This window comes from Triticum aestivum, chromosome 1D (genome assembly GCF_018294505.1).
Source record: "Triticum aestivum cultivar Chinese Spring chromosome 1D, IWGSC CS RefSeq v2.1, whole genome shotgun sequence".
Taxonomy (NCBI): domain Eukaryota; kingdom Viridiplantae; phylum Streptophyta; class Magnoliopsida; order Poales; family Poaceae; genus Triticum; species Triticum aestivum.
The window spans coordinates 488,755,448-488,765,825 of record NC_057796.1 but is presented as its reverse complement, the minus strand read 5'-3'; positions in this window follow the sequence as shown (position 1 = coordinate 488,765,825).

Here is a 10,378-nt window from a genome sequence, read left to right as displayed (position 1 = left end):
CATGTATGCAATGCTGTGTACCAGACCTGATGTGTGTCTTGCTATTAGCCTAGCAGGGAGGTACCAAAGTAATCCAGGAGTGGATCACTGGACAGCGGTCAAGAACATCCTGAAATACCTGAAAAGGACTAAGGATATGTTTCTCGTTTATGGAGGTGACAAAGAGCTAGTCGTAAATGGTTACGTCGATGCAAGCTTTGACACTGATCCGGACGATTCTAAATCGCAAACCGGATACGTGTTTACATTGAACGGTGGAGCTGTCAGTTGGTGCAGTTCTAAACAAAGCGTCGTGGCGGGATCTACGTGTGAAGCGGAGTACATAGCTGCTTCGGAAGCAGCAAATGAAGGTCTGGATGAAGGAGTTCATATCCGATCTAGGTGTCATACCTAGTGCATCGGGTCCAATGAAAATCTTTTGTGACAATACTGGTGCAATTGCCTTGGCAAAGGAATCCAGATTTCACAAGAGGACCAAGCACATCAAGAGACGCTTCAATTCCATCCGGGACCAAGTCCAGGTGGGAGACATAGAGATTTGCAAGATACATACGGATCTGAATGTTGCAGACCCATTGACTAAGCCTCTTCCACGAGCAAAACATGATCAACACCAAAACTCCATGGGTGTTAGGATCATTACTATGTAATCTAGATTATTGACTCTAGTGCAAGTGGGAGACTGAAGGAAATATGCCCTAGAGGCAATAATAAAGTTATTATTTATTTCCTCATATCATGATAAATGTTTATTATTCATGCTAGAATTGTATTAACCGGAAACATAATACATGTGTGAATACATAGACAAACATAGTGTCACTAGTATGCCTCTACTTGACTAGCTCGTTAATCGAAGATGGTTAAGTTTCCTAGCCATGGACATGAGTTGTCATTTGATTAACGGGATCACATTAATAGGAGAATAATGTGATTGACTTGACCCATTCCGTTAGCTTAGCACTTGATCGTTTAGTATGTTGCTATTGCTTTCTTCATGACTTATACATGTTCCTATGACTATGAGATTATGCAACTCCCGTTTACCGGAGGAACACTTTGTGTGCTACCAAACGTCACAACGTAACTGGGTGATTATAAAGGTGCTCTACAGGTGTCTCCGAAGGTACTTGTTGGGTTGGCGTATTTCGAGATTAGGATTTGTCACTCCGATTGTCGGAGAGGTATCTCTGGGCCCTCTCGGTAATGCACATCACTATAAGCCTTGCAAGCATTGTGACTAATGAGTTAGTTGCGAGATGATGTATTACGGAACGAGTAAAGAGACTTGCCGGTAACGAGATTGAACTAGGTATTGAGATACCGACGATCGAATCTCGGGCAAGTAACATACCGATGACAAAGGGAACAACGTATGTTGTTATGCGGTTTGACCGATAAAGATCTTCGTAGAATATGTAGGAGCCAATATGAGCATCCAGGTTCCGCTATTGGTTATTGACCGGAGACGTGTCTAGGTCATGTCTACATAGTTCTCGAATCCATAGGGTCCGCACGCTTAAAGTTAGATGACGATCGGTATTATGAGTTTTGTGTTTTGATGTACCGAAGGTAGTTCGGAGTCCCGGATATGATCACGGACATGACGAAGAGTCTCAAAATGGTGAGGCATAAAGATCGATATATTGGACGACTATGTTCGGACACCAGAATGGTTTCGGGGAGTTTCGGACACATACCGGAGTACCGGGGGGTTACCGGAACCCCCCGGGGATACTAATGGGCCTATTGGGCCCTAGTGGAGAAGAAGAGGGGCGGCCAAGGGCAGCCGCACGCCCCCTTCCCCCCAGTCCGAATTGGACAAGGAGGGGGGCGGCGCCCCCCTTTCCTTTCCCCCTCTCTCTCCTTCCCTCTCCTCTCCTACTCCCACTTGGAAGGGGGGAGTCCTACTCCTGGTGGGAGGAGGACTCCTCATGGGGAGCGCCTAGGGTGGCCGGCCCCCTCCCCCTCCTCCACTCCTTTATATACGAGGAGGGGGGCACCCCTTGGAGACACAACAATTGATCTCTTGATCTCTTAGCCGTGTGCGGTGCCCCCCTCCAGCATATTCCACCTCTATCATATCGTAGCGGTGCTTAGGCGAAGCCCTGCGTCGGTAGCATCATCATCACTGTCACCACGCCGTCGTGCTGACGGAACTCTCCCTCAAAGCTCGGCTGGATCGGAGTTCGAGGGACGTCATCGAGCTGAACGTGTGCTGAACTCGGAGGTGTCATACGTTCGGTACTTGGATCGGTCGGATCATGAAGACGTACGACTACATCAACTGCGTTGTGCTAACGCTTCCGCTTTCAGTCTACGAGGGTACGTGGACGACACTCTCCCCTCTCGTTGCTATGCATCACCATGATCCTGTGTGTGCGTAAGAAAATTTTGAAATTACTACGTTCCCCAACAGTGGCATCCGAGCCAGGTTTTATGCATAGATGTTATATGCACGAGTAGAACACAAGTGAGTTGTGGGCGATACAAGTCATACTGCTTACCAGCATGTCATACTTTGGTTCGGCGGTATTGTTGGATGAAGCGGCCCGGACCGACATTACACGTATGCTTACGCGAGACTAGTTCTACCGACGTGCTTTGCACATAGGTGGCTGGCGGGTGTCAGTTTCTCCAACTTTAGTTGAACCGAGTGTGGCTACGCCCGGTCCTTGAGAAGGTTAAAATAGCACTAACTTGACGAACTATCGTTGTGGTTTTGATGCGTAGGTAAGAATGGTTCTTGCTCAGCCCGTAGCAGCCACGTAAAACTTGCAACAACAAAGTAGAGGACGTCTAACTTGTTTTTGCAGGGCATGTTGTGATGTGATATGGTCAAGGTGTGATGCTATATTTTATTGTATGAGATGATCATGTTTCGTAACCGAGTTATCGGCAACTGGCAGGAGCCATATGGTTGTCGCTTTATTGTAAGCAATGCAATCGCCCTGTAATTGCTTTACTTTATCAATATGCGGTAGCTATAGTCGTAGAAGCAATAGTTGGTGAGACGACAACGATGCTACGATGGAGATCAAGGTGTCGCGCCGGTGACGATGGTGATCATGACGGTGCTTCGGAGATGGAGATCACAAGCACAAGATGATGATGGCCATATCATATCACTTATATTGATTGCATGTGATGTTTATCCTTTATGCATCTTATTCTGCTTTGATTGACGGTAGCATTAGAAGATGATCTCTCACTAAATTTCAAGATAAAAGTGTTCTCCCTGAATATGCACCATTGCCAAAGTTCGTCGTGCCGAGACACCACGTGATGATCGGGTGTGATAAGTTCTACGTTCATCTACAACGGGTGCAAGCCAGTTTTGCACACGCGGAATACTCGGGTTAAACTTGACGAGCCTAGCATATGCAGATATGGCCTCGGAACACTGAGACCGAAAGGTCGAGCGTGAATCATATAGTAGATATGATCAACACAGTGATGTTCACCATTCAAAACTACTCCATCTCACGTGATGATCGGACATGGTTTAGTTGATTTGGATCACGTGATCACTTAGATGAGTAGAGGGATGTCTATCTAAGTGGGACTTCTTAAGTAATATGATTAATTGAACTTAAATTTATCATGAACATAGTACCTGATAGTATTTTGCTTGTCTATGTTGATTGTAGATAGATGGCCCGTGCTGTTGTTCCGTTGAATTTTAATGCGTTCCTTGAGAAAGCAAAGTTGAAAGATGATGGTAGCAATTACATCGTCCTTGATGGCCGTCGTGCACATTTTTGCCCGTGTCCCCGTCGTACATATTTTTTTGTTCGTGTCGCCGTTCGCAGCCGTTTCGGCGGCGCGCCAATGGTTTTGCGCTGTTTTTCATGGCGCATCCGGAGGTAGTAGTTTACAACTCAAATAAATAAAAATAACATGATTTACATCCAAATAAATTTAAAATTGTACCAAATACATCGAAGAAAAAGATACTTCTGTTGGTTTTCCTATGTGAGTCCACGTATGCTCAATCAATTTATTTATTTATTTGGAAACGGAGGCAAAAGTTTTGCCTCATCTCATTAATAAAGAAGAAGAGAATTGCCCGGTTAGTTAACAGAATACCGGGCGAAAACCGTTACAACATGCCCACACAGGACACTAGGGCGACCTAGCAACCCACACAAGAACGCACACACGCCGTCGAGGAGGGAAGCGGCGTCGAGGTAGCAATCCGGTGTCATCATCATCACACCTCTGCCAGGGCGACTCCGACTCCACCATCAACGACCACCGAAGTAGCCCTCACCATAAACGAGTGTCGAGGCCTGCGCCGGACAACGCCAAACAGTTCACCGCACGCGCCGAAGACCAGGCAGCTTCGACTCTGGCAACGAGCATTGCAGGGGGAAAGCGCTGGACCTGGGTCGAGCCAGCGCCGGGACTGACCACCCGTCTCGTGTCATCTTAAAGTTGAATGTGAGTTGTCCAATCACGTATTTTTTGAAATTGAGTGAACTGTGCAAAAGTTGGCGCTCCATACTCAGGCTTAACATTTTCACCCTGATAATCCCATCTGTTGGAAATATGCCCTAAAGACAATAATAAATTGGTTATTATCATATTTCCTTATTCATGATAAAGGTTTATTATTCATTCTAGAATTGTATTGACCGAAAACTTAAATACAAGTGTGAATACATAAACAAATACCATCTCCCTAGTGAGCCTCTACTAGACTAGCTCGTTGATCATAGATGGTTAAGGTCTGCTAACCATAGACATGAGTTGTCATTTGATAACGGGATCACATCACTAGAAGAATGATATGATGGACAAGACTCAACCGTAAGCTTAGCATTGGATCGTATCACTTGAGTTTATTGTTATAGCTTTCTTCATGTCAAGTACCTATTCCTAAGACCATGAGATCATAGAACTCCGGATACCGGAGGAATACCATGTGTGTTATCAAACGTCACTTCCTAACTGGGTGATCGTAAAGATCACTAGTAGGAAAAGGGGCTTTTACCCTGGTTTGTAAGGGCCTTTTGTCCCGGTTTTCGAACCGGGACTAAAGGGTCGTTACTAAAGCCCTAACCCTTTAGTCCCGGTTCTTACACGAACCGGGACAGCAGGTCCTCCACGTGGCCGCTGCTGCCAGCCCAGGCAGGGGGGGCCTTTGGTCCCGGTTGGTGCCACCAACCGGGACCAATAGGCAGGGCCTTTTGTCCCGGTTGGTGTCACCAACCGGGACCAATAGGCATCCACGCGTCAGCATTTCAGGGGCTGGGGTTTTTGTTTTTTTTGAAGGGGGGGGGGGTTGGGGGGTTTTAGGTGTTTCATATATTGTGTTAGCCAGCTAATTAATAGAGAGAAGTGTCCTCTCATATCTCCGTGCTTGGTCGACGCTACGTACTATATACGTATGGAGAGGACTAGAGAAGCTAGCTAGTAAGCAAATGAAGGAAACAGAAGATCGTCATGAACATATGCATATAGAGAGAAGTGATATCGACCACCTCTCCTTCTCCGAGAGATTGGTCGAACAACAAGTTCTCGTATATCTATCTGACACTACCGGCTACATATATACAATAATTATCTCTTACAATATAATCTCCTAATTAAATTGTAAGAACACAGGGTCCACATAGTATTCTCCGTTTTCAGCGATCACGTGGTCAAGGAAGAATGCCGCCAATTCCTCTTGAATTGCTCGCATACGATCTTCTGCTAGGAGTTCATCCCGCATCCGAAACATCTAATTTGAAGAAGGGGGTCAATACATATATATATGAATAAATGAAACTCGACACAAATGATGGTAATAAAATAAAATTGTGAATATTATTGCTTACGCACTTCATATTATTCGTCAGAGTAGCCCCGCTCACAGGTCGTGTGGCGGATAGACTCGCAAACGTAGTATCCACAGAAATCATTCCCTTGTTCCTGCCACAACCACTTTACAAGAAATAGAGGTCAATCTAACTGATAAGCAAGCATGCTAAATGGTATTAATGAAACTAGCGCTTGAATCACTAGGAGATGTGCGGAACATGCTACTATAGTACTTACTTTCGGGTGTCTAAATTGCAGCTTCTTTGGCAGTCCCGGAGCTTTTGTGGTGAATTTTCTCCAAACCCTGCCAGACAAAGAAAAAAATTACTTGATATCAGGAAATGAACAAAGTTGCTGATATGGTGGATAATGATCGATTTAACTTACTTCTCGAGCATTTGAGTCATGTTCGCATAGTCCTGGGGATCTTTTCGTCTCGAGTCTAAGACGGTTACTACTTCCTGCTCAAGCTTAATCTCTAGGAGAATATAGTGGAAGCTGCGCATGCATGCATAAGTCATCAATTACATTACCATAACCTGGACTAATAAGGGAAACCGAATATGGACAAGACAGTAACACTCACTTGAAGTTGTAAGGAAAGAGTATTATATCTTTGTTTTGATTTAATACCAACGATCGTAGCAAGTTGGCCTCGGCTTCTTTGGCATGTTTTTCAACCGTATATGCATCTATGAGATTTGTGTTAATGAACCCAATATCACCGATTTGTCTTTTCTTCAATTCGGCGATCTTCAATCTGCATAATATAGTGAGGATAATTGTAAATACATGCAATGAAAGAGCTGACCTATATAGAGAGACTTAATGACAGAAGTAGTACTACTTACAGACAGTAGCAAGTGATCGTTGTTTTATCGAGGGCCTTTTGATTGAAAAACTGGAAGAACTCCTCAAATGGAACATTCAGCAGTTCAATTCCAATGAGGTCATGCTCCGGTTTAACTCTCAGCGTCAAAGTATTCATCCCATCAGACTCTCTGTAGGTCTTCATGTACCAATCATGTAATCTTCGCATCATCGTTGTTAGAGATCTTTCATCTTTGATGAGAGGCTTCCCGTAATGGTATTTGTGTTCGTCCACCTCCATGATTTCATAATGTACATCGTCGGGCAGGTAATCTCCAAGATTGCTATAACCGGCCACCATCCTCGGATCATTAGCGACGATGTCTTTTGACACCTTGAGCGGGGGGCACGATTGGTTCGCTTGTTCGCCGAGCTGGGCAATTTTTTCCCTGCTCGTCGTTCTTTTAACCTTTGATCACTGACAGTACTTCCCGACCGCTCCGCTTCGGCATATGTCTTTGCAAGAATGCGCTCATAGTTGCCTCTCCGCGGAGACTTTGGTGGTTTTGTCAGGGCAGCCAGAGTGCGCTTTGCTTTCACCGGATCTACCTTCTCCTCCGGAGGTGGATGTTTCTTTGCTTTCACCCCTTCAAAGAAGTTTGTCACTTCGGCTCGCACGATCTTCCTGGTTTCCTCCTCGGTCCTCTCGTATGGTAACTTCTCTAGAGTCTTCAGAGAAGGACGGAATCTGTATTGCCTCCCGGCTCTGGCAGCTGTACTGCTAGACGCCGGCAGAGCAGACGGAGCGGCTGTGGCTGTCTTCTTTCCTTGCTTACGAGGCAGAGGAGAAGGACTACGATGCGCCGGAGCAGCCGGAGCGGCGGCGGGTCTCTTCCGCCCTTGCTGACGAGGCGGAGAAGGAGGAGGCTGGCTGCTCTGGCGCACCGGCGCAGGCAGAGAAGGAGGCGGAGTGCCGCCATGCGCCGGAGAAGGAGGCTGAGTGCCCTGATCACTCGCCGGAGGAGGAGGCGGAGGAGGAGGCGGAGTGCCGCCACGCGCCGGAGAAGGAGGCTGAGTGCGCTGATCACTCGCTGGAGGAGGAGGCGGAGGAGGAGGCGGAGTGCCCTTACTCGCCGGAGCCGTCCAGTTCGGAAGGTTGATGAGCTCCTTCCGCCATAGGCATGGAGTCTTCAGAGCAGAACCCAGCCGAGTCTCCCCTTCACCGGTAGGGTGGTCAAGCTGGAGGTCCTCAAATCCCTCCGTTATTTCATCCACCATCACCCTAGCATATCCTTCTGGAATCGGCCGGCAGTGGTAGGTTGTGCCGGGTTCAGGAGGTAAAACAAAGCCAACAGCCGTCTTGACTTTGAAGTTCTGCCATTGCGCCATAAGGTGGCAATGTTGAGACTCCGTGATAGCATCCATGGGGTAGCTAGCAGGAGCCGTCAAGACATGCTCCGGCCGAAGCAGCTCGGTGGAAGCCACGCTGCTTCTCCGCTGAGATGGCGGTGTAGCTTCGGGGGTAGTTTCGGCATGTCGATTGTCGTCTCGTTCCTCTAGCGCTTGAACCCTTTCGTGCAGCTTCTGAATTTCGATCTGCTCCACTTTTTCCTCCTCTCCTGGCTTTTGTAACCACCCGTGTCCGGAAAACCAGCCTTCCACGGAACGGAGCCTGGCGTGCCTCGTGTCTATCCAGGGTGCTCAGGATACCTGAGGGCCATTGTGAGCTCGTCGTTCTCTCTGTCTGGAACGAACGTCCCTTCCTGCGCTGCATCGATATATTGCTGAATCTTCTTGACCGGTATTCTCAAAAGCTCGCTCGTCCAAACGCTCCTCCCTGATACAGGGTCCAAGGTTCCGCCAGCCCCGAAGAACCAAGTCCGGCAACGGTCTGTCCAGTTCATTGTCTGTGGTTCTATCCCTTTTTCAAGCAGATGATTCTCAGCCTTGGCCCACTTAGGCCGGGCTTTGAGGTAGCCACCTGACCCCGTGCGATGGTGAAGCTTCTTCTTCGCAACATTCTTCTTGTTTGTCGCTGACATCTTCTTACTCTTTTCTGATGTCTTGTGGGCCACAAATGCGGGCCAGTGATCTCTGATCTTCTCATACCGGCCGATGAATTCTGGTGTCTCTTCTTTGTCGACAAACGTTTTCAGCTCATTCTTCCACCTCCTGAATAGGTCTGCCATCTTATTAATAGCATGAGACTTGATTAATTGCTCTTTAACTGGCTTCTCCGGATCCTCCTCTGGCGGTAGGGTGAAATTTGCCTTCAGCTCAGTCCAAAGATCATCTTTCTGCATATCATTGACATAAGACACCTCAGGGTCTTCCTTCTTAGGCTTATACCATTGCTGGATGCTGATCGGGATCTTGTCCCTAACTAGGACCCCGCACTGAGCAGCAAATGCATCCTTTGTCCGGATGGGTTCAATCGGTTGGCCGTCGCGCGCGATTGCTGTGATCTCAAACCTTTCATCCGAGCGCAACTTTCTCTTTGGGCCTCGTCTCTTTACCGAAGTTGTGCTCGATCTGGAGGGCTAGAAAAAAGAAGAAAGACGAGTGTTAATTAATATGTGTACATACCAAAACAATGAATGCATCAATTAGCTAGTCAACAGAGGCTTAACTAATATATTTACCTGGCCGGACTCTGTTCGGTCACCGGAGCCGTCACCACGGGCTCCTTCTTGCACCAGCATTGGGTCACCGGAGCCATCATAATCATGTCTTTCCTCCTCCACTCTTCGATCACCGTAGCCTGCTTCTTCACCCTGTTCTTCCAGACCATCATTGTCATTAAGATACGACAAGATATCACCTCCGGCTAGGATTATGTCCCCCAACACCTCTTCTGCTTGCTCGTCTCGTCCGTGCTCCATTGTTTCTGCAAATATTACAACATGGCAATTATTACACAAACATGACAGCAGGTGGATATATTAGTGCAAACGTAGACCTAGCTTATTCCGGGTTTGGGGTGGCCTCGGCAACGCTTCAAGGGTAGGGGCGCGGCGGGAGGGGGTAGGAGACCGACATCGTTTTTTTCTAGGGTTTGGGTGTCCTCGAGAGTTTTGGTCGAGCGAGAGGGCCGGGGGGTGCTCCCGTGGTATAAGTTATCACAGTCGAGAGGGGGTATAAATATCGACCATCCATCATGTTGAAGTTATCTGGGAGGGAGTTATATATATCGACAACGACGACATACATACATGGGAAAATAATGTTATCGGGGAGGGGGTATATCAACCCCCCCCCCTCACGTGTTGAAGTTATCGGGAGGGGGTTATATCGACAACGACGACATACGTACATGGGAAAATAATATTATCGGGGAGGGGGTATATCGACCCCCCCCCCTCGTGTTGAAGTTATCGGGAGAGGGGTATATCGACGACGACAGACCCGATAAAACATAAGAAAACGAAGAAGAAATAAAAAGAGGAGAAGAAGAAAAGGAATAGAGGAGAAGATCGAAGAAAAAAAAGAAGAAAAAAAAGAGGAGAAGAAGAAAGGAATAGAGGAGAGAAGAAGAAAAAATAGAATTTTTTCTATTTTTTCTTCTTCTCTTCTATTCCTTTCTTCTTCTCCTCTTCTCTTTCTTCTTTTTTCCTCTTCTTATTTATTTCTCCTCTTCTTCCTCTCCTCTTCTTCCTCTCCTCTTCTTCTCCTTTCTTCCTCTACTTATTTTCCTTTTTCCTCTCATTCATAAAAAAATGTTCAAATAGAAAATTTCGAAAAAAACTAAAGGTTTTGCCTA